Source organism: Castor canadensis, chromosome 6 (genome assembly GCF_047511655.1).
Source record: "Castor canadensis chromosome 6, mCasCan1.hap1v2, whole genome shotgun sequence".
Lineage (NCBI taxonomy): Eukaryota > Metazoa > Chordata > Mammalia > Rodentia > Castoridae > Castor > Castor canadensis.
In genome coordinates this window covers 36,196,081-36,221,659 of record NC_133391.1, presented here as the reverse complement: position 1 = coordinate 36,221,659, position 25,579 = coordinate 36,196,081, and the positions used below count along the sequence as shown (strand labels likewise).

The 25,579-nt window shown below is 37.2% G+C and overlaps 1 long non-coding RNA gene across 3 annotated transcripts; it reads left to right on the top strand.

The window, feature by feature from the left end:
* Positions 1-8,951: 8,951 nt before the first annotated feature.
* Positions 8,952-22,283, top strand: LOC141424063 (uncharacterized). 3 transcript variants are annotated; one of them, XR_012448885.1, is made up of 4 exons: positions 8,952-9,331; positions 9,956-10,079; positions 11,289-11,372; positions 22,151-22,201. It is a non-coding gene; the product is annotated as an uncharacterized lncRNA (long non-coding RNA). The 3 variants fall into 3 exon arrangements; XR_012448886.1 differs by lacking the exons at positions 11,289-11,372; positions 22,151-22,201 and adding an exon at positions 10,626-10,768 and having other exon boundaries at positions 8,961-9,331; XR_012448884.1 differs by lacking the exon at positions 11,289-11,372 and having other exon boundaries at positions 8,982-9,331; positions 22,151-22,283.
* Positions 22,284-25,579: the final 3,296 nt, after the last annotated feature.

The window sequence follows — 25,579 nt, the reverse complement described above, 5'->3', positions numbered from 1 at the left end:
CCTGAGGCTGTGGGCAGTGGTGGGAAGGGATTGATGGTGATATGAGATACCAAGTCTGCACTCTATCCTTACTACATGGACAATAATACCTGTGCTCTAAACTCTCAGCCTCAGTGACTCGGATTATAAGTTCATGGAGGTGCTTGTGGAGTGACTCAAGTGGTACAGTACCTTCCTAGCAATTATGAGGCCCTGAGTTCAAACACGGTATCATATTTGACAGCAGTAAGTTCAGCACCAGAGATTTGGACATGGGGATAGGAACTAGGTTAGAACTGGGCCAAATTAGGTCAGAGCCAGGAATTTTTGGCATGCTCATAAGACATAAAGAAAAGGGCGATTTGATGATCCCAGAACAGCCCAGAAATCTCAGTGATGGGTTTGTGTGAAGGCGATTCAGGATGTCTCATTCCACCTTCATCTCTACGTGAGTGTTATCAGTGTGAGGATGCCCAGTGGCCATGAGGCCAGGTAGAAGGGTCAGGAAGCTGTCCGTCACCTTCCCCAGCAATTCTTCTGTCACTAATTTATTAGCTGAGAGAATTCAAGTGTTTGTGTTTGCAGTATCTGCACACAGCATTCTTAAGTTCTACCTCAGAGCCACAGTCGTCTTCATACTTAAGACTCCAATAGCTCTTTCTGAGTCCCAGGAGACAGCAAGCCTTCTCTCTGCAAATAAAATATCCCAAGCATGAGTTTCTGCTCTGAACCCTCATCTACTTCCCAAATGTGTGAACTTTTCTGTGCATGCCTGTCTTCAAAATGTTTCTTAGCTGTTCAATGACTTATGGCCAAGCTGTTGCTGTGCACTCAGGAGTGTGAGGACAAAGTTGATTTTGGAGACCTCTTAAGAAATGTGGGGAAAATCTACAAATGGGAATGAAGATGAGGGTAAGATATGGCTTTGTGTGGAGGATACACTGAAGGGAATAGAACTTTGGGGAAATGTAGCTTTTGTTCTCTGAGAGGGTGGGTCTGGCTCCTGGGAGAACATTTTTTTTTCAGAAATAAAATGGACAGTTTCTCCAGCTGGTTTGAACTACTTTTTTTTCTGACTCTTCTGTGGCTGCCTTATGACCCCAGATAGGAAGAATCAGTCTGGGTTCTCTGTGCCCATAGCTACTCTAATAGTTTGTTATGTGTTCATACGCTGATTATGTGATTGTATTTTCCAAACCAAGATATCTGATTTGACAAAAATTTAAGGTGGAAGACAATTTGGAATGTATTGAACATTTTGTTTGAAGGGGATTATGCTAACAAATATTGAGGTTGGTACATTTAACAATTACCTAGAATGTCTTTAATTATAAACTCTGGGATTATCAGTACTTGAAGGGATCACAGGGTTTTCATGTCCAAATATCAAATCAACTGAAGTAGATGACATGGGATTTCTCAAGGCCACACAAGAAGTCAATATCAGGTTCAGGAAGACCCTGTCTTGATTCCTAGGGAGAGCTCCACCCCATCTCCATGCTTTCCACCAGGGACCCTTGTATGCTCTTAGAGGACACAAAACTGTTGATCTAGAGTACGATTAAATGAATGAAGAGTTTGTGGGCCTGAAATTCATTCTGAGCTTTATGTCTGTGAAGTGGATGAGATGGATACTTCTAGGGCCACTTTCATGGGAATGGGACCTAAGTGACAGCACATGCCCTCATGCTTGGTTTTGCTCTCCTACCACTGTCTTAAAATTTTCTTTTTGCGACAGAGTCTCACTAAGTAGCCTACACTGAGTTGTGATCCACCTGCCTGTTTCCTGAATGCTAGGATTTACAGGTGGGCACCAATAAGCTAGATTTGAAATTCTTAAAACTTTTTGAGCAAGAGGCTCTCTGTTATTTTGCTCTGGGCCTCCAAAATTATGTATCACACAGGACAATTTCTCATGGACAGGTAAAAGGAAAACTACTTTCCATTAGTTTTATTCTTATTTAATGAGAAGATGAGTTTGAACAGTTACTTGCCAATTTCTCCGTAAAGAGAAACTTTGATTCATAGTTCTCAGTTTCAACCAGGATGATGTTCCCAAGTCCTTTCTATTATTTAGTCTTTTTTTTTTGCATTGTTGAGAGTTGAATCCAGGGATTCAGGCATGCCAAGCAAGCATTCTATCACTGAGCTACATCCTCAGGCAGTTTACTAAGCATCTTTAGAGAAGATGGGGAGAGATTGGAGTTTGAAATCGGTGTCCTTTTACAATTACAGCTGCATGTGAAGTTTTATGATGCTGTGACCTTATCTTCTCCATTACAACAATTACATGGACTATGAAAAGATATTTTGGTACTAATTCAGGATGCAAAAGCTAAAGTGAGGAATTTAGTTAAAAGGACAAATCATTAGTACAGTATTAGATTGCATTTTGATAATGCATTATGATTACTTGAATGCATTATGATTACTTTAATTACTGTATTTTCATGGGGCAGCTTTTGGGAGGAAGAGAAAATTCCTCCACAGTTCTTTAAGAATCAAAGCAGGACTGATTACATTACTGTTATGAGTACAATACAAAATTAAAATGTAGAATCACTTGTTCAAAACTATTAGACTTCCAAGAAGCATCTGGAACACACCGCCAAGCATGGGGCCTTTCTGAGCAAGGGGCCTGTGCAAGCTCATAGGTTGCTTGCCCATGGTGTCACTGCTGATCATCAGTATTTCAGAGCTAGAAAACTTAATAAGCCACATCCTGTGTGAAGATAGTGTGGTCCATGGGAAGAGAAAAATGATAGAAACTACACTGTGTTAGTTAGCTTTTTGTGACTGAGCCAAAATATCTAAGATAAACAATTTAAAATTAGATAAGATTTATTTTAGCTCATGGTTTCTGAGGTTTCAATCTATCACATGTTGGGATCAAGGTGGTGGAACAAAAATTCTCAACCTCATGTTAATCAGGAAGCAAGAAAGATATCTTGCTTTTTATATCAAAACCCTTTATCCAAAGCCCCTTAAGTTATAAATTCATAAATCCATGAATCCATGGACAAAGTCAGAGCACTCATGATCCAATCACCTCTAGAAGCCCCACATATGAACACTGCTGCAAAGAAGTTTTTGGGGATATATTTAAGATCCAAATATTAACATATACTCTTAACTTACTTCCAGAAAAAGCTGGGGTTATAACTCAGCGGGCATTTGGGAAGTTAGGGTCTGATCTCTAAGTGGCCTCATAGAATAGAAAGCAACACAGCTGTACCTTCCTGCCACCAATTTCCTGAGATTTTGCTATGAAAATGTGGGATACTCACAATTCCTTTATCATTTCCATGTCTCTGGTTGTATGTGTAGACTGAGGAATAGCCCTTTACAGAGTTCATTAGTCTGACAAGTCCCTATGAGAGATACTTCCCAGACAATGATTTGAGATCAATAGTTTATGTTTTCTTATATCTTTAAAGTTGTGTAGAAATTACCTCAATCTAGATTGTTAGGTATACTTTTCCACCGTGCTTATGGTTCTGTGTTGTCTCTGAGTCATAACTATAACCAGGCCCTAAATTTGCTATTTCTGGTTGTTTTTCACATTGCCCAGAGTCAGAAGATCTGGTACAGGAGAAACTTTTGAATGAAGAAGATGAAACCAGAAGTGAGAATGTTGAGCTCAGAGACCCTGGAATGTCATGGGAAGGATCAGTGTGCCTGTATTGAAACTTGTTACATTTTGATCCAGGCTAGAGATTCAGAAACTCTCCCTGTGTATGAAAGATGGAAGAATGCTGATTTGTGGCCCAGTTTTGTATAGATTGGCTAATAATAAATGTTTTGGTTCTTTTCACCAGTTCTTGTGTAATTAAGAAGTCTTTGTGAACATCCAAAGCCATCAATGAAAACTGATTTTATAGTACTCATACACTAGCTACATAAACTGATGGATATATTTTCTTCTGGGTGAAATCCTGGGTGGGTGACAGGAAAGTGCTAAGTTTAGCTCCAGAGCTGAGGTCTCTTTCCACAGATGGCCTCACAGAATATTCCAGAAATGTTCAATGCTAATTACATTATTTTATCTTACATAGTTTTGACCCCCACCCCAATGTCTCTGGAGTATGGTTACATGCAGATCCAGGTTTGACAGAACATTCTGAGTAAAAATAAATTAATTCAAAATATTAACAATCTAAAAACTTATCAGAGACATTATTGGAAGAGGCAAGCACAGAAGCCACTTGGAAGCAGAGTAATTTTATGTTCTTAATTTTGAAACTTTGTGAAGATTCTCAGACTCCAATTAATTTCTAAGCCCCATTCTATCTTTTCACTGTTGAGTTCCTGGTTATAACATCTCATTTGTGCTAGTAAATAATGAACCCTTTTCTTAAAGTTCTTAATGAAAAATATCTCATAAATTCTTCAATTACAGTGATACTTTATTCCACTTTGTTAATAAATTAGTTTACTTTTACTATGCTAAAGATTGAAACCATTGCCTCATGAATGCTAGGCATTTGCTTTACCACAATTGCTTGAGCTGCATACCCAAGCCCTTCAGTAATAGTTTAAAATGTAAAATTGAAGTTGTCCTATAGCACATTTAAGTTTTACTTGGGGAAATAATTTTCAATTCTCTATTGTCACTTCCTCTGGCTATGGGCAAAGATAAGAAACTCCCTGTCTCTTGGTGGGTAAAAGTCATGTTAGAAGTGGATTAGGGTCAGGCTTAGTTAAGTTCTCTTGTGTGTAGACTATTTTTGTACCCTCAGCATGTTATAGCCACAACGAAGGTGGATATTCCTTCAAACTCATATCTTGGAAGGTCCTGATGCATGACATCTTATAAAATAGTTCTGAGTACTTACACTCTTTGTAAAATTACTGTTCCAATAATTATTTGCTTTGAATAAATGAATTAGTCCTCTAGACTCAAGCTGGGAGTACAGAAAAGTTAATCAAATTTTAAGCCACAAAGGGTGCCTACTTTTATTTCCAATTTCCATCCAGTGGGGACCAGTCAGTGGAAAGAAAAGGGAGTAAAGCTTTTTCTGACTTGCTATTGTGGGGTCAATAGGATTACAGGATTATACACTGAAGGGTAGGGTCAGACTTGCCAACTTCCACTTCTTAGGAAAATTATTAGATTTCATGCTAGGCATACGAAACACTGTCGGTTCACACATCCAAGTTCTTTCAATGATAAGAAATAAAGTAGCTGGATTATTAGCTCTGCATGGTCTCCATATTGTTTTTGTTTTGGTATTGTGCTTCCAACCATTATGTCCCACATGTTTCCGTTGAATGCTGTCTCAGTTTTCTACTTTCCCAGTGCCTCCTTACTCCTCTCTGCCCTGTTTCACCCAATGTATGGACATTTTCACCACCTCTTACATCCCCAAAATACTCTTCTTAAATGCTTATTTTATGTAGCCAGCATTTACTGATTTTGGTGTTAAGGAAGAGTTGAAGAGGGAGATGGCCTGGGGAAAGATGTTCACTCTCCCTTTTCTTTATTGGTCTTTCCCATTTCTTTTCTTTTACAAGTCTTGAAACGGATCCGAAAGTTCCTCTTAAAACTGACCCTCCTGCTTCAGGAAAGGAAGAGGTAATAGGAGAGGTAGCCAATGGACCATTATTACTGCAACAGAGGCAAAGTAGAGTAATTTAGTCTACATTGAATCTTATGCTTTATTCATGGGAAGAAAACGATGGAAAACTTTTGTGCTCCTAACAGTCATTGGTTGGCCAGTCTTTTGTACCCCAATTCTCTTATTTGAGGTATCTTATGAACAAACTGGCCCCACTCAGCAGGATTTGTGCATTTTGCCCACTTGGAGTTGAAGTACTTGTTCAGCAAGTACTGCTGAAATTTCAGCAGAGTTTTAGCACATAGTCGGGCCAGTCTGTCTTGCAGGTGTGATCAGGAGTCTTGTTACATAGCAAACATACTAGAAAGAATATAAATACAATTATAATAATTGGGCAGTGATTGACTCCTGTAATACAGTACACATAGAGCTTAACTCTATGTGTAATATCGTATACAAACCACCCCTTTTCCTGAATGCAAAAGCAACTGTCAATTTTTTCATATAGAAAAATCTTCCTTCCTGTCATAAACCACTATGGTTACAAGTGCAAATGGGTGTATTGATGAACAGTAAAATATCTTGCATTTTCGGTGGTATCTGATTAACAGTAATGAGGAGGCCTTGTTGATCTCTACTTGGTTGAGAGTTGTGGTGTGCACCTTAGATTACTCTGTGTGATCTACAGTATCTGCAGAATTTCCTCAACTGGGGACCTCACCATTGATCACTCATGGAGATAAAGGAGCTTTTAAATTTAGAGTTTGAAATTGATGTATTAATCAATAATATTTCATGCAGTTAGATTGGAAAATTTTAACTACTTGCATTATGCTCTCAAAATGTCCTCTTAAGTAGGGTAATTTGTTTTTATTCCATGGCTTTCTATTCTGCCAAATGGTAAAGTAACAGGGGTTGCCCACTCCCAAAATCAACTCTGAAGAAATAGTAGTGATGATGGAAATAATTGTTCGAAGAATTAACTGCATCAGAGTGAATCCATCCCTCTCTAGAGTGAATCCTAGATTGGCCTGGTGAGTGGAGGGCAAAAAGTGGAGCAGGGGTGGGAATGGCTTCCACCTGGGAAGAGGTTGCAGCAGAGAAATTAAGAGTTGAGAGAAGACAAGTTGTGATCTTGCAATTCCTTAATTCATTTTATCACTTTTCTGATGGCCACAGAAATCTGTGCCATGAATTTAAACTATTTGTTGTGACCACGACTCATTCTAGAGAAATTATTACAAATTATTGCAAATGTTATAAAGTTGTAATGTTAAACAATGAAAACTTAAAAAGTAGGATGGATATAGTTGAAGAATAAATTGTTGAGTTAAACTATCAATTCACCAGGAAGGCAGAAGAGAAAATTGAGGTATGACATATGACTGAAATGCTAAAAGACATCTACTAAATGCTAAGAGACTACATCTACTTATTCTAAGTCCCAGAGCAAAGGAAACAAATCTGGAGAAAAGGTAAGAATTGAAAAACTAACAGAAATTTCAAAGTAGTAAAGGAAAAGATCTTAGTATGAACAGACTTGTAGATTACCAGTTGGGTAAGATCAAGTGAAGCAATCATACCTAGGCAAATTATAGAGAAAATTAAAAAGTATGAAAGTAAGATTTCCAGAACAAGGCACAACATTTTTTGAGAAACAGGAGTCAAACTTCTTAATAGCAACATTTCTTACAAGAAAATAATAAAATAATATCTTAAAAGAGCTTTAAAAACAAGAACTTTGAACTTAGAATTTTATGTATAGACAAATGTCATTCCTTAGTGAGAGACAAACATATTATCAGGTAAATACATTCATAGCTCTTTCTATCTATCTATCTATTATCTATAATTTATCTATCATCTATCATTTTATTAACATAAGAAGAAAGAGTGAAATTAATTTCATAAAAGTATAAGGGAAATGCAACATATTTCAAAGATTAATCTTAGTAAAACACGGGTCTACAAGTTTTAGTTGAATTCATTAAAAAGGAATAAATAGTATTCACACTGTGGATGGCATGAAGTGGAATGGTGCAAGAATTCATTATATAACTCAGAATGGGGCACAATTTAAAACTTAAAATTTGTTTATTTTGGAACTTTTCCATTTACTGTTTTCATCTTCTTACTCAAAAACATGTAATGTATCTTGTTTATTTAGTTCTTGTTTGATATCTTTCATTAGAGTTTTACAGTTTTCCTTATATATATCTTGTACATATATTCTTAGATTTATACTTAGTATTTCATCTTGGGGTGTTAACATAAATGGTAATTTGTTTCTAATTTCTAATTCCACTTGTTCTTTCCTGGTGTATAGAAAAGTGGATGAATTTTTTGCAGTAACATTGTATTTTGTAAACAGGTTGTAATAAATTATTTCAGGATTTTTGCTAGTTTTGTTATTTATTCTTTAGCATTTTCTATGTATTAGTTTCAAGTGAGACAGTTTAGTTTCTTTCTCCAAAATCTGTACACCTTTTATTTCTTCTCGTCTTATTCTGTTACTGTGGGCTTCTAGTATGACATTGAAAGCAGTGGTGAGACAGGACAACTTTCCTTCTTCCAAATCCTAGTTGGAAAGTTTTCAGTTTTTTAAAAGTAAACATGACTTTGCTGTAGATTTTTTTTGTAGAATTTCTTTATCAAGTTGAGGAAATTTCCCCTTCTTCTCCTTCTCTTTCTTCTTCTTCCTCCTCTTCTTTTTTGGTGGTACTGAGATTTGAACTAATGCCTAGTTCTTGCTTGGGCCATAGGAAATTCCCATTCTATCCCTAGTTTGCTTAGGGTTTTCTTTAAAAATCATGAATTTCTGTTGTATTTTGTCAAACACCCTTTCTGTGCATATTGATGGAGTTATGTAATTTTGCTTTTTCATCTCATTGATGTCATGGATTTCATAAACTGAATGTGGAACCAGCCGTGCATACTTGCATATATCCCACTTTATCGTGTTGTGCAATTCCTTTAACATATTATTGACTCTGTTTACTAATATTTTATTGAAGTTTTACATCTATACTCATGGGAGGTATTGGTTTAAAGTTTTCTTGTAATTTCTTTGTCTGGTATTGGTATTAGGGTAACTTTGGCCTCATAGAATAATTAAGAAGTATCCCTTCTTCTTTTAGCTTTTGGAATAAGAACTGCAAGCAATAAGGGGATATTGTTTAAGATACCTGGTCTATGGCATTTAGTAATAGCTTAAGCAGACAAAGGTATTTATCTTAACTTAGGCTTGTTACTTAGTGCTAAGTTCACTGTGAGAGCAAATACCTTTGCAATTGAACTTATGCGTAGATCTTCTCAGCATCATGTTCTTCCCCATAGTAGACAATCTATGAAATGTACCTGTGGTTGATCTTTGGTGGTTGTTCTATGTCATTTGCTAAGTAATTAGCAGACCTCTGTTTGGTATTAGTCTTAGGTCCTAGATCCTCATACATGTCTTGCACCTAGTCCAGAGGTAAAGGTTTTGCTTCAACATTTGATAGGAGCAGTGAATCTTCATTTGTAGCTCAGAAGCAAGTGGCAGACTTGTTTTTTTTACCCCTACCACAGAAGAAACGAATGCTTTGCTTATAGCTTGTGGTGAAAAGTTTCTTCCCCCATCTGGTGACTTAAAGGTTTTGCTTCTTACATGAGAAAGATGTGGAGAAGACAGTTATGTGTTTCTCCCAGCTGCTGATCACCTATTGCAATCCGTGACACTGAGGTCTCTATGCAGTCTCCTGTGCTACTCCCCATCTTTCTGGTGAGCTTCAATGGAGGCCCATGAAGAAGATACTGTGAGTTAATGTGAAGTGCCCTTGCGCCTGAGCTCCCCAACTTTTCCAAACTGACAAGGCAGCCCATTCATTATCTGTAGCAATTCATTAGAACTTTATCATATGTCCTATTTTTTTTACTACATTGTCATTCTTGGAATTTGCATTATTTGGGTGATTTATGATTTCAGGTAGAATAAGCTAAAAAAGTCAGGATTTTATAGCTCATCTAACTTTTCCTTATTATTGAGGAAGGAGAAATATTCTTTGCAGGTTTCTACATTCTTAATAGAGGAAGTCTCAATAGGTGTCATTTTAAAGTCCTTGCCTGTTTTTCAGACTTTAATCATCTGTATGTCTGTTTCATTTTTTTCACTACTAGTATATAATAGTTGTGCAGGGGATTTCATCGTGACATTTACATGTATGTGTACAATGTGTCCCGTCTTGCTCTGGTTATGACCAACAGGTCATGTTTTAGTAACTTAATCCTCCTACAGCAGTATTAAGAAGTGGAGTCTAATAAGAGATGACTTGATCAATGATTAATGACATTATGGTGGAAATACTGTACTTATCCTGGTTGCTATAAAGTGAGCTTGTCCCTTTTGCATGCATTCACTTGTTCTCTTGCCTTCTGTACAGACAAAAGGCCCTCACCAGATACAGACTTCTTAACATCCAGAGCCATGATCTGAGGAAATCTTTATTCTTTATAACTTACACAGCATGCAGCATTCAGTTACAACACTGAAAACAAAGACAGTAGGTAAGACTGTGTTCTTGTACCAGGTAAGATTATAGCCTTATCCCTTGGCTCTCTCTCCACTCTGTTTTGAAAATTGTTTTCAAAGACCAGGGAGCAAGATGTTGTGATGTTCAGAGCAACCCACAACCCTAGACTGTTTAGTTCAGAAGGCAACATAACCTCCATCTTGAGGTTCTTTTCCCATTGACACATGTGACCAGGAGATTTTCCTATGATCCACTACACCCACATTCCTGATATAAGTATACCAATGTAGGGAATTGCCAAGGATCCTGATAAAGGAAATAAAATCTTTATTTTCAGAAATATGCATTCTTTCTTCATCTTCCAACTTAGATATTACTTTTCTGGGAAAGACCAATGCTAGGGCTGAGATGTCTAGAGCAATAGACCCCTCTGTATACAGATGTGGTTCCAATGCGATGAGATGATTTTTCTGAATATCTGTGCAGTAATCTACTCTCTTGCTGGTCTGGCCTGATAATCTGGTATTTTAGGTTCAATAAAACTGTGCTATAAGGAAATCTATCTTTATGCTTTGTACAGATGATATGAATTCAGCTTGGCCAATCCTCATCTAGATCCTCATCACCCCCATTGTCTCTGAAGTTGTGACTTCATCACTATGGTTACCTAGGAGGTGGTAGAACTGAGGTAGAGAATTCTGTGTTTATTCTCCCATTGCAATGGCAGAGATTGAGCCAGGGGTCAGTCTATTCCCAAATGGTGTCCCTTGGCTCTATGCCCTATTTGCTATGCTCTTTGTATTTTTTCTGTTTGCCATGTTCTCTTCCTTTTTGCTTGAGATAGATCAACACATAAAGAAACGTAAGTGCCATGGAAAGCCTTAGAGCATAGGGGAACTATAGTGAAAGAACATGTGTATGGAGGTAGAGGAATATTTATTTACTGTGAGAAACAAGAAAATGGTGACTAGTCTTCTCTGGTCTCCAAGGTCCACTGACCAAGGGTTCAGAGGTCTTAGAAACCATAATCTTATAGGTGATAGAAAAATCTGGGGGTCACAGATTAAAACTGAGCTAGGAATGGCATACTTGTAGAGCATGAGGAAGTGTCTTAGGCTTTGACTGATCCGATTGGTGATTAGTCACATCCGAAGGGCAACATCCATGGGTAACCTTGTGGAATCTGGGACTATATGAAGGAATTTCTAAACAATGGACACTGACCCAGGGTGCTTTGTCTTAGTCTTGCTCAGATGCAGGTGTTCTCTCTGTAATGCTGTACATAAGGATGGCAATGAGACAAAATTGGACCATCTGGGGATGCCAGGTAAGTATTCTCTGCCTTTCACCTCTGAGTTCTTTTGGCCAGAAGCTGGCAACTGCAGTCAGTTCCAGTCTATGTGCTAGATAAATGGGAATTTCATGCTCAATACTGGTCTCAGAGGTCATATGTGCTGCATATGACCCATCCTTCCCCTGAGCTCAGCCTAAAGGCTCTGAGGTTTCTCTGTAGAGAGAACTTTTTTTCAAGTAGAGGTTTGGTTCTGAGCTCTCATTAACTATTGTTGGTTGAAAGCTTCTCTTTTGTTGTCTATACTTGATTCTTCTCTTCCTACCAAGGTTCCCTCTCAATGAAAGGAAAGGTAACTCATCTATAGGATGAGTCCTTTTGTGACAGGCAGGAGGACAGAAGGACTTTGTGGAGATACGAACATCATACAAAAAGCCTGAGCAGAATGAAAGTCTATTTTTCTGGGTGACATTATGACCACCTGTTCACCTTAAGTCCTGTAAATATCAGTGACTTTTCTCTTATGGTACTAAGGACTGAAGCTAGAGCCTTGCACAGGCTATGATGTGTGTTACAACTGAGCTATATCCCCAGCCCATGACCATAATTCCTGCAGATTATATCTATTATGGGATTTGCCTCTTCCATGGAGGTCAATGTTGCCCTGCTTTTTACTGTTTATGACTCTTGTGACATCACAGAGAGGACATACTGGATTTCAGAGCTCTTAATAACCACCACATCATTGCTCTTTATGAATATATGTTCCATAAAGAAACTCCACCTAGGTTTCTTTCACATAATATTGAAATACCTAATTTATAAAAGACTATCATGTTTTGAAAATAAGTTTCTATCTGGATGCATATTTGGATTTGGGGACTTTTTGTTTAAAACTCAAGGGAAGAATAGTACTATATATTTGGATTGTCTCTTTCTCAAACATAACCAAAGCATATGGTTGTTTTAGTTTCATGCAACCAGAAGGTCTAGCCCCATATTGCCATTAAATGAATGAAAATATAGTCTACAGCCATCCCACCCTGAATGTGCCTCATCTTGTCTCATGAATGAGAATATATAAGTATAACAAAAATATGTAACTTAATATAACTGGTTAAGTGGATTGCTTCAAAATTTACATGCAGTCACTTGTAACTCAGTCATTTGTACATATGCCTTCACTATTTCAATTCATGCTCCACTTCCTCCCTTTTTTTCCTTAGAACCCAAAGACAGAAGACTGAATGATGATTTTAAAGGGATTAAATGGGTGGCTTTGTTTAAAACTTCCTATTCCAGCCATGAGTGAAGGGGCCTCTCCCCCAGGGAGGGATAAAGACACAGTTTATTATCTAGGCCTCCTGTAAATGAGCAAAGAAAGGTGAAATGAGTACAGCTGTCCTTTCTGAAAGTTCAGAATCTGAATGGGCTCTTATCCCTCTCACACATCAAATTTTCTCTTTTCAGTTAATTTCAGATAATCTTCTGTATCTTCACAGAGGCTGGTAAATCCTGGGCTCTGTAAGTTATGGCTGCCTCTATCCCATTCTCAATAATGATGTAGATAGGTTATACTACTTTGACCATAGTTCCAATATTTTCATGTTAGTTCTTTGGACTGCCAACTGATTTTTGTGCTAATTCTGAACGTGAACCAAAGCATAGGGAGTCTGTTGAGTTACTAAAACATGGATATTTTGATGACATTTTCCTACCTTATGATAGTCATTGCCTCTAATATCAATTAATTTTTCTTATATAGTTTCTTGGGTTAGATAATGTGGGAGCATTATTCTTGATTTTTTAAAATAAATTCATAGAGGCACTAGAGCTAATGTGGACAATATTAGCTACAATATTTTTAACTAGCAGATGAGAAAACTCTTGCTTCTTTTGGCCATGAGACCAAAAATTATGGAATCTTTGGTAAGGAATGATTTTCAGGAAAAAGGTCTCAGAGAAAGGTTTGGTCTGCATCGAAGAATACCTATTCTGTGACTGTGTTTTTCTCTCTTCCATTTATTGTATATTCAGTTTGAGAAATAATAATCTCTTATGACAAGTATTTGCAACTATGGGTTGAGGGTCATATGATCTTGTCAAACACGACTACTCTAAGTGATGATATGTAGAAATTCTTAGTCTTTTGCATCATTTCTGCTTTCTAAAATATGTTGTCATTCTGCAGGATCATAAGGATAATGAAATAATTTTCTTATTTCAGTCTGACCTCTGGAGTCATCAAGGAGAGAAGTTCTGGGAGGGAAGGAAGATGGGCTAGGAAAAGATTCCTCACTATTCATGAGGGTAGCAAGAGATCCCAGGGATTCTGAGGCTGAGATCTATACCCCTCAGCTATCAGTTTGAGAGTGACTGAGTCTATATGGAGTCACCTGTGATATCACACCCCAAATAGGAGAGGGATTCTGAGACCCTCTCATTAGCTATATTTATACTGACGAAAATGGCAATAAATATTATTTTGAGACTCAGAAAAGTTCTACATCACAAGGAAATTTTCATAGAATTTCTAGGTTCTGTCTTTCAATTGTTACTATTCAGAGCAAATCTCAAATTGATTTCCTACTTCCAGGTGAAATCCTAGATGAATGAGTGACATATGCAATCTTGGGCTCCTAAAGTAATACATGGAGTCTTTCTTACAGGAGAAGTCCATAATCACTGTATTACTAGGTACACTCTGAGTCTGGGACTCTATTTTCCTCTCTCTATTTAAAATATTCACATAGAAATATCACCCCAAACATTCTGAAATATTCTCTTTATGATTCATTGTTTTCTTGTGTAAGTTCCATGATCTCTGCAACCTTAGAGTGTAATGTGTTTAATGGAGATAGTTTACAGAAAAGTAATTGTTATAGCTTTCTTTCCTACCCAAAGCTTCATGGCCTCTGTGTTAGTTTTGTGTCTGAGATAATCAGACTATTTATTAAGGATTAAAAGATATTTTGGTTCACAGTTTTAGAAGTTCCAGTCCATGATCAGTTGACCTCACTGTTTTTGGGCCTGTGTCCAGGCAGCACACCATGGCAGAAGCAGATGATAGACTAAGACTGCTCACCTTCAGACCAGGAAATAAGAAAGAGAGAGAGAAGAAGGATCTGGGCTTCCATTATCCTCTTCAAGGGCACAACCTTAATGACCTGAAGACCTCCTACTCTTAAAGTTTCTACTACCTCCAGATAGTGATGAGCTAGGGATTAAACACTTAGCATATGGAACTTTGGGGGACAGTTATCTGAAATAACAGCTTCCAAAATATTTCTTCTTTACTATCAAGTGAAACTAATTTTTCTTTCAGCTCATTTTGTCTTTTCATGAAAGCTCCAGCACACAATTTCCCCATATTTTCACCTATCACATATTCCTGTTCACCTGCTCTTCCTCTCTGTTCACCTCTTCTAATTATGTGCAATATCTGTTTTATGATGGATCACTAATACTGTTATAATGGAAATCTCTAGTAGATATATTAGAGGTATATCAAAGATGGAGAAAAGACTAAAGGGAGAGAAAGAAAGAAAAAAGAGGGGGGAAGAGATATCTCATACAATAGTTTCTTTCTTTTTTGAGGTGAAAGAAATTCCTTTTAGTAAAATGTTAGAGAAAAAAATGTGTTGATTCCTCATGTAGAACAGTTACAAGAGGGACTTCCACATGGACTAGGAAGTCAAAGTAGTTTGGAAAAGTTCCACTGTTGTCTAACAATTATAACAAATTGTGACAAAGAAGTGTGAAGGTCCCTGTTCATGCTAATGTTTGTATAACTACTGCATATTAAATTATTCAAAGTGGCCAGTGCTCTCTTCCATTTGTATCTGTTTCTTTGGAGGGATTGTAACATTTTGTATGTCTGTATATCATCTTTCTCTCTTCATAGATGTCCCTGAACTTTTTGAAAGCACATTTTTTCTTTTTGATTTTATATTTTATTTTTCATTGCTTTCTTTTTCTGTGTTTTTAATTTTTTATTGATCCTTTAAAATTGTTGAGATTCCCTCGTATATTCTTCATCTTTGCACTTGTATATATCTTTCTATCACATTCTGTTATCTAAGTCTTTGATTACTATTGAGAGTAATTTCTTTTACTTTTTCCTTTTTTCAGTCTACGTGCTAAACAAGTTGTTGCCAATATTGTTTCACTCTTCATGTTTCACCACTCTGAATAGAGAGAGTGCAACTCTAAGGCCCTGTTACCCCACTCCCCCAAATATAATTCTTTACAGTGTTAAATGAATTTGAGGAGATCAGAATCTTTAAAATCAGACATCAAACAGAAAGCTCACTAAGTATTTAAAGCAGGAAGTGGTTTACTACAGGAAATTAATGTGCTTACAGAATCCTCATGAGGAAGGTTCAAAAACCTCAGGAAACCACTGCTCAAAGGCTGCAACATCAAGGCTATCAATCTTCAGGAAAAGTGCAAAGACCTTTTCAAAACTAAATATCCCTGGAATCAGTCTCATTGGTGGAACTAGCCCCTAGGCCCATGCAGGGAGTGGTTAAAGTAAGCAGGAATAGTGAAAATTGAAGATAAGTAGGCTCAGTTGCCTACTTAGTGTAAAGGGAAGCTCTCTGCCTACCATTAGCAGAAAACCTGGTGGTCACATCATAGGATTCCCCCAGTTGCTGTTCCTGCTACCCACCACAATGATTGTGATGTTGAGGCGAGGAGAGTTTAACATTGGCTGCATGCTACACCAAGATCTTACTCTTAGCCTTTCAGACATCAATTGCAAGTGGGGAAGCTACCCTTCCCCCTTATCTTTATAAAAGCAAACTGCAATGTTCTCTAAGTTTTTAGCTATTTAAACTTATATCTTCATGTGTAGGGAACCAGATTTCTGGTATTTTTTTTCACCCTAGAAAACTGTTACTCTTCAAAGATGCTTTCTGGCTAATGATATGTGATAGAAAGTTGACAGCAGTGACTGATTTTGTGACTCAGACTGTATCTGTGCTATAATGATGGTTCTATGAATGTATTGACATGCCAAAAGGAAGAAACATCTTGAGGAATGTATACAGTCTTTCCTAATAACAGTGATATGGTCTGACCTTATCTGTGCTGAATCAGTTATCTGTAGAAGTAAAATTACCATCCAGGCAAACAAGCTGTGCAATGGTGTGGTTTGAATGTTCCCCTAAAGGCCCATGTGCTAAAAGTTTGATTCCCAGACCACAGGGGCACATTAGCATCTTGTCCATGGGTGTCCCTCCATTACTTAGAGAAGGTTAAGTTTAGAACAAGAATTTGGATCATTGAGGAGGTGGTACAGTCATTAAGAGGTAACCTGGAAGGAAGTATTCTGGTCATGGAGTACATGCCCAAGAAGGGGACAATAGGACCCCAGCTCTTCCTTTTTCTTTCCTTTTTGCTACCCAACCATAAGATGAAGGATTTTGCTCTATCTCATGCCCCACACATAATGCACTGCCACAAGCCAAAGCAACTGGGCCAACCATAGACTTCTTAAAAATTAGCTATGTCATGTTTGTTATAGTGATGAAAAACTGACTAATAAAGTAGTTTGTTTAAACTTCCTTCTTTTACCCTAAAAGGACCCTTTAAAACTCCTCCCTATTGAGCACATTCTGTTCTCTACTGGAATCTGCTTCTGGAATTACAATTCTAATGGAATGAATGTCTTTTTAATAGACTGTCTAAGCTGCTTTGAATGAAGATAGATATACCTTATGAATTTATTTTAAAATATTCTTCATAAAGCTAGATATATGTTATGTGTTACAGGCCTGTGATCTTAGCACTCAAGAGGCTGAGGCAGGAGGATAGTGAGATTGAGGCCATTCTGGGCCACAGTGAGATGCTGTCTCAAAAATTTAATTACTTATAAACCACTTTTATAAATAAACTGACATGAGAGAGTCAAGCTTTCTTCTTTGTCAATGACTACTTCCCTTCTATTATATTTGTATAATTATAGTTTATCTCAGTTAATTTCCAAAGTCAAAAGGTGTTCCAAAGCTTTTATGCTAAGGATGCCATGGAATAAAATATCCATAAATTCCTCAGTTGACATTCCTTTGACAGCATAATGATACATATAAAATAAAAATGGTTCCATTCAATTAATATCTTTCTACATGATCTTCATATATCATTTGTCAGTAATTCTACCTTTTTACTATAAATATTTAAATAAACCCATTGCATTATTAAATTAATATTAAAGTTTTAAACATTGTTGTTAATTAAGAGGAAAATATAGTTTTTAAAAGCATTTCCTTCATGATTATGAAAAAGGTGTCTTAGAACAAAAATAGACTACACTAAAAGGAGTAGAAATACTGAACAGAGTTATGCATAGAGGAAAAGTCACCTTTTTTTGAAAAGAAAGATGTGCTGGAATATTGAATGTCGTTATGCCTGAAACACTTGCCACAAGCAACTAGTTTTTCTGTGATAGTTGGTCAAAAGAAAGCAAAGCAAAACAAATGAAAAAAATTAGATGTTCCTTTGCTAGTGATTATTAGTCATTGTAAGTAAAATATCAACAATAATTTTTGTTTCAATTGCTAAACATGAATTTTTATCTCAAAAAGTAATTTAATAATTATTTTTAGAAACTTTCAGTTTAAGAGTGTCCCCAAAATGAAGCCAATAAAGTATGTAGACACTTTGTCACCCTGTTTTCATCTGCTGAAGCCAGGAGTTACCTTTGACTCTCAGAAGATCATTTCCTTTTGGTCCTGTTTGTTCAGTTACTGTTTTTGTTTTGAACATTCCAGAAAGAACTTTCCAATTATTTTACCACAAGGCGGTATGTGACTTTTCTGTTTGGGATTTTATTTTCTCCATTAAATGAGGAGATCATAAAAAGGGAGTTGGGCACATTTGTGGTTCTTAGGCAGTGTCTTGGTTGTGGTGATCTGTTCTTGTGTTTGGGGTGAGAAATAGGGAACTTGCTGACCCTGAGAGAAAACAATTTTTCCCAGAGTAATCCTGGCAGACAGAGAATAAGCATAAAGTTTCTAGAAGATTAGATGTAACAAGTCTTGGGAGCTGGCAGAGAACACATTTGCCATCTGTGGGTGTCCATCACCTTAGAGAAGGTTAAGTTTAGAACAAGAATTTGGATCATTGTGTGCATTGGGAAGTGGCACTGGGGTGGAGGCACCCTCAGTGGCAGTGGACTAGGAATCTAGGTGCTCTTTAGAAATGAGGAGAGTGGATTAATCTAAGTTCTTAGAAAAATGTTAGCTGGGTTTGTCTAGTAGGCTGACAATGGAAGTTTCAATTGTGAGACAGGCTATGTTCTTGTACCAGGTAAGGTTATTTAAGACCAAGGGAACATTTTCTGGTGATACACAGAGTAAATCACTGGCTAATATTGTTGTTTTACAAGACAACATTACCTCCCTATTGACACATATGACTGATGAGACATTAGTATAGTCATCGAGGCACACATTCCTGATGTGAATAAGCTGGCCAAAGTAGAGAATGCCAGATGTTCTAGGAAGGATTTCTCTTCAGAAACATTTGATCCTTCTTCATCCCCCAATACAGGTGCCTTTTTATTTGTAGAAACCTGGATCTAAGACCAAGGAATGTGGGGAAGCTGGCTGTTCCTTTTGTACATAGATGTGATTTCAGTGCAGAAACACACTTACACTGAATATTTTTGGGTTAAATGCTCCTGTTTCTGGTCACGTTTAGAAATTCTGAAGTTTTGGGAGCATAGAAGTTTTTGTAGATGTGAAGGCAGCTGACTTTACTCAATGTTTACTTCATGGCATATGGGAGGTAAAGCTTAGCTAATCCCCTCAAAGACATTCCTCACTCCCATTGTTTGTGAAGCTGTGACTTCATCACCTTATCACTTAGGAGGTGACAGTGCTGGAGCAGAACATTCCTGTATCCTTACTCGCATCTTCATGTGTGAGTTTAAATCAGACAGCAGCTTACACCTAAATATGGCCTTTTGGCTATACACCTTACTTACAATAACCATCCTCTTCATTGTCTTTTTCTCATTTTTTCCCTTTTTCAGTTTGGTTGATGAACACATAAAAAAATGTAAGTTTTTATGTGGCGCTTAAGAGAATGTACACAGAAGAAAGAGGGAAGGGGTCCATTAGGATTTAAGGGGCTTTGAAGATAAGTGTCTTACTACATGATCTAGGAAAATTTTTTCTTCTCTGAGCTTTAAGGCCTTTTAATAACTCTGGGTCAAGAATCATTAGAAATCTTCATATACAACAAAATCACCTAGGGAGATGGTCAGGACTCGGCAGAACGTCCATTCCTGGTATACCTATGGAGAATGATGATTTTGGAGCCCTGTCTGAGTTGAAGCTAACGCCCAGGTGTAAGGATAAAGGGAGCTCTGTGGATTCTAGTGACATACGAAGCAGTTTCCAGATGTTAATATTACCCAGTGTGCTCATCTTAGTATTGCTCAGATACAGGTATTCTCTATGAAGTGCTATACCTGAGAATATGGATGGCAATGAGATAAAGATGGAACAGAAGAGGCCAAGAAGTATTATTTACCTCTGGGCTTATCTGTTCATAAATTGGCAACTCTACTCAGCCCTTTTGTACATGTGCTGGATAGCTGGGGATATTATGCACAAATCTGGTCTCAGTGAGACAGTCCCTTCATGTTGTACACATGAATCTTTTTCCTCTAAGCTTAGCCTAAGATCTCTGGGCATTCTTTCTAGGGAGAGTTATTTATCAAGTCTAGTTTCAGTTCTGAGTCTTCATTAACTCCTGTGAGTGGAAAAGTTCCTCCTTTTGCTGATTTCCATTTTTTTCTATTAATGGTCCTTTTCAATTGAGTCACTGATTTACATTTGTGTATTATATGCTACACAGTGAGATGATACTCTGAATCTTTTCCAGGTAGTGGTTATAAATTTGATTTTGGAATAGGAATAAAGATAGAAGTACTCTGTCATTTGCAGAAAGGAAGCCATCAGAAAAATTGGAAATTCATTTTTGTAAAGACCATTCTATTTATTGACCATAATTTGTATAGATTGTATGTGAGGAGACTTGCTTCTCCAGTTAAAGCCAGCTTTGTCCTTTTGGGGGATGTTCTATGATCTTTTGTGACATCATGGGGGAAGGGAACACAAGATTCTCAAGTTCTCTGTGTCTATCATATCTTTCCCTCATTATGAGTGTTTTATGTCCCACAGATACTCTTGACCAGGTTTTCATCATGCAAAATTGAAATTCCTGATCTATAAAAAGTTAAGTTGCTCTTCAGTAGGTAAAACAGGTGGAAATTTTTACCTGAGTAAATATATGGATTTAAGACCATTTCATTAACTCAACAGAAGAATGATATTTATTAATTGCCAATCTAACCAAATACACAGTGGTTTCATCTGTCAAGAACCAGAATGTCTAGGGTACTGTAATTGAAAGAACTAAGTGAATTACCCCAAAGTTCACATGAAACCACTGTAACTCCTACTTATTTGTATAAATAACACCATTACTTCAATTCATGCTCTACTTCCTCCCTCTGTTCATGTTATTGAGACCCTTTTTTGTCCTTAGAGCCCAAAGTCGAAGAGTCAGTGATGGCTTCAAAGGGGTAAAATGAGTGGCTTTGTCTGAAACTTCCTATTCCCACAAGGAGTGAGAGTACATCCCCACCGTGGAGGGGTAAAGAGACACCAATTTATTATCTATGCCTCCTGTAAATGAGAAAGGAAATATGAAATGAGTACAGTTGTGCTTTCTGAAAATTCAGATTCTGAATGAGCTCATATTGGTCACACATTAACTTTTCCCTTTTGGTCATTTCTGAGAACTGATCTCAAAGAGGCTGGAAATTCTGGACTCTGTCGGTTATGGTTGCCATACCTCATTCTTACTATTTCTGCACACAAACTGTATTACTATGATAATATTTCCCAAATTTGAATGTTAGTTCCTTAAGTATTGCGTGATACTTTTTAATCATAATTTTGGGTGTGATGAGTCAGTTCTTTAGTCACTAAAGTACTGGCATTTTTGTGCAGTGTTGGACTTATGTTGGTCATTTTCCTTAGTAATTTAGATTAGGACTTTCCTGATGAATATGCAATTTTAATGAGCTATCAGAAGTGAGGAGAGCATTACTCCACATTTTCTTGTAAAGAAACATAGAGAGTTAGAGCTAGAAGGAACCACAGAAAATATAAGATCTAATCTTTTTTTGGCAGCACTGGAGTTTGAACTCAGTGTTTCATGCTTGCTAGGCAGGTGCTCTTACTGCTTGAACCACTCTGCCAGCCCCATCTCTAATCTTTTAAGTTAACAAATCCAAAAATTCTCTTTTTCTCTTGGATAATATGACAATTATTTGGTTTTTGGTGAGTTTTTTACTCCTGGAATTCAGGTTAGCCACTCATGTTGGGGGATAAGGTGCTAGGGATGGGATTATCCTTTTGGAAAATCAGGACAGGACCTCAGAGAAAGATTTAGTCTGTCACTTAACAGTAAGAGATCTGTATTTTTCTACCTTCTATTCTTGGTGAATTCATCCTATTTTTATTTCTTGAAGTGAAATGCTGCTTTTTCCATCCTCGTGTCCTTGCCCATTACAAAAAGAAAGAAAAAAAGAGTTTGGCATACAGCTAGTATCTAGCAGTTATCGTGCATTGTTAACTGGACCCATGGTTGTACCTTCATATAAATGTTCTGAGCTATTTGCTGACATTTGGAAATGTTTGCAATCTGAGTCCCTTGAAATTGTTTCTGCCTTAAGGTAGTTTTGCTTTGCTACACTAAACTATAGTCAAGAAATGTTCTTTTTGTTTTAGGTTGCCATCTTCATTCTCCTGGCAGAGAAGCTCCAAAAATGGAGGGAAGTGGAATAAGAGAAGACAACTCACCTCCTGTGAGGGTGGTAGGAGAGAAAACCCCAGAACTCTGCCCAGTAACATCAGTGTGAGGGTGGCTGAGCCTATATGGAATTCTTGTGACATCTTATCTTGGATAGGAGAGCATCTTTTACACCCTCACTGTTTATACTAAAACGAAATTGATAATAAAGATTTTGAGTCTCTCAAAAAGGTGCTGTGTTATAGTGGATCAAAACTCCAAACACACTCTTGCTATTCAGGTGAAGTCCTATGTTAGTGGCCTGTGCTATATCCTTTCCCTAAAGAAACACATGACTGCTACAATATACATTTTAATAAACATGTGTGACTTCAGCTAGAGACTATGTTTTTAAGTTCCCTTGAAGCAACTGCATCTATGTGACTAAACATTAATCAAAAGAGTTCTAGCAGAAATGGTCCACACCAAGTCCATGTCAATGGCCAAAACAAAAATAGTTTCTGTTCTTGAGCTGGAAATGGCCTCAAGAATGGTCTCCTTAGAAGCCCTGCTCAGAGGAAGCAGGAGAGCTGCTTTTCTAGCCAGGTCTTTTAGAGTAACTTATAGAGCAGGGGCTATCTCTATACCTTTCCCTTGGAGAAAAAAAGCTTTTCCCACTAATCATCACATATTTAGGCCTCTTTGTTAGAGCTGCCTGGCCTCTACTATAGCTAACATACTGTTCTATGTTCTTCTGATTTCAGTGTTCAGTAAGTCACAGGAACTGCTGCTGGTCTAGAGTTTAATACACCACAGCACAAGGCTCTCCAAAATCTGACTCAACTTTCCTGATGCAGTTTGTGCACCAGTAATGCATGTATGTATATACACATACATGCACATTTTGCAAATATCTAAACACCCTGGAAATTGAGTAAAGACTCAATTTTATTCATGTGTTCCTTATTCCTACCCATACTTGGTCTTCCTCTATAAGTGACCTGTATCTACCTTCTCTATTCCACACTCTTGTTTCATCTAATGGTTTAACCTAAGCTGCTAAATCAGAGAATCAGAAACAGATGAAAATTAAATGCACTTTTCACTTTCATAACAGTCTTTTGTTTTCCCTTTGGTCAGTACTAGGGTTTGAACTCAGGGACTCATATTTCATGCTGTGCCACCTGAGCCACATCCCCAGCTTCTTTTGCTTTTCTGTTACTTTTAAGATAGGTTATCATACTTTTTGCTCAAGTTTGGCCTTGGACAGCAATCCTCCTACCTCTGCCTCTTTGTACTTGGAATTATAGGTGTTGGACTTAATGTTGGTCATTAAGACAAGTAATTGAGATAAGGTATCAATAACTTACTGCTGAGGCTGGCTTTGAACTGTGATCCCCCATCTCTACCGCCCAAATTTCTGGGATTACGTTCTTGAGACACCATCTTATTTGATGCTGCTTATCAGTGGAACTTCATTCCATCCTGTGACTTTGCCACCCATGTGGCAGAGTCTTTACTAAACTATAGATCATTTTTGGATTTCCCCAATTTCTCCACTAACAACTTTCTTCTGTTCTGTAATCTAAGGTAAAGTATCACATTAATTTAGTCACCATATTTCCTTAATCTCCTCCAGTATTCAACAACTCAGTCTCCTTGTATATTATGACTTGGACACTTTTGAAGGGTAGTCGTTTTGCAGAAAATCCCTCAATTGGGTTTGTCAGATGTTTTCAAATGAGTTTGAGTTCAAGAAAAATAATACCACTGATGTGGTGTGGCTTTTCTTTGAGTCATGTCAGTTGGGATATGGTTATTAAAATGATGTATTCCTGCTTATGTGAATCTTGAACAGTAGGTACTATTGGTTTTTGGCAAGTTTTTCCATGCACTTAGTATTTTTCCTTTAGCAGGTTTTTCCTAAGGAATGCATTTTGGTAATTCTTCATAGGTGACTGTGTTTTCACATTACTTAAAGGCTAATTAATACTTTTATATGTCAGGTAGGACTTTTCACCTAAAAAATTCCCTAAAATTCTTTTGTTACTTCTTCTTTGCCTGAATTCTTCATTTGTTCTTATTTTAATATACCTTTCCGAGATCTACAGATTCTTGTCAAGTACAACTTGGTTTTGGTGGTGCCTGACTGATAGCTGGGATTGCAGATGTGCACCACAATGCCTGGCTCAAGTCCATCTTATTGAGGGAGTCTACATATGAATTAAATATCTACAAATTTAATACCAGTTTCCTATTAGTTATTAAATCCTGAGAATAAATTATTTATGATAAATCATAATGATATGTTGCCAATTAAAACACAGGTTATTTTCACATAAAATGTCAGCATGCATTATATTCTAGACTCTGCTAGTAGTGTAGAAATAGTTAAGATCTGGTTGACACACACTGATTTGAAATTAGTCAATTTTAAGTTTTCTAAAGATCTAAGTTTCAGTTTCTTCAACTGGGAAATGTATATAAGTCACCTTGGGCAGTGACTGATATTTGAATGGCTTAATGCACACCAACTAGTAATTTCTCAATAAAGCTATTACTTCTTAAAGATGAAGTTGAGTCATTCTGGCAAGAGTATAAAGGCCAGGAAAAAATTATTTCTTTCAGGAATTGCTAGGAATTGAATATGATTGGTATAATGAATTGCACGGCGGGTGGGGGGAGATGGAGAATGAAAAGATGCAGAAGGTCCACTTCTGTACAAGTCTTGTTATCACACAAAAGCCTCATACAGAAAGGGCAGATACACTTATTTGTAAGTGTATCCTTAACCACTGGTACTAAGAACATTTTGGTTGTTTTGTAGATGTAGCTTATGTTTCAGAATTTTCTTCTGAAGTAATGGAAACAATATGCTAAACTGGAGGAAGATATGATGTTTTCAAAGTAGTTGGAATAACCTAGATGTCTCAAGCTTACTGCGGAGTGATAGGACCCCACTCTTCAATATCTCACGCACAAAACTGGCACAGCAAGGGGGCTAAGGTACAAAGAAGAAAAATAGAGGAAATGAACCAATTAAGGTTATAATATATTTGCACATGGAAATGTCACACAGAAACCCCCTGTACAGCTATCTTAAACAAACAAAAATGTCATTTTTTCTCTTTTACAAAATCAGAGAACAGGAGGGTAGAACAGGTCCTGTCTGGGGTGTAGGTACCAGTAGGAGGGGGCAGTGTGTGGAGGAAAGGGTGTGGGAGGATGAATATAGTGCAAATACAGTGCATACAAATATGTAAGTGGAAAATGATATCTGTTGAAACTATTTCAGGAATAGGGGAAGTGGGGATAAAGGAGAATGATGGAGGGGATGAATTCAAGTATGATATATTTAAATATTGTAAGAACTTTTGTAAATGTCATAATGTACACTTATCCAGCACAATTTAAATAAAAAAAATCCC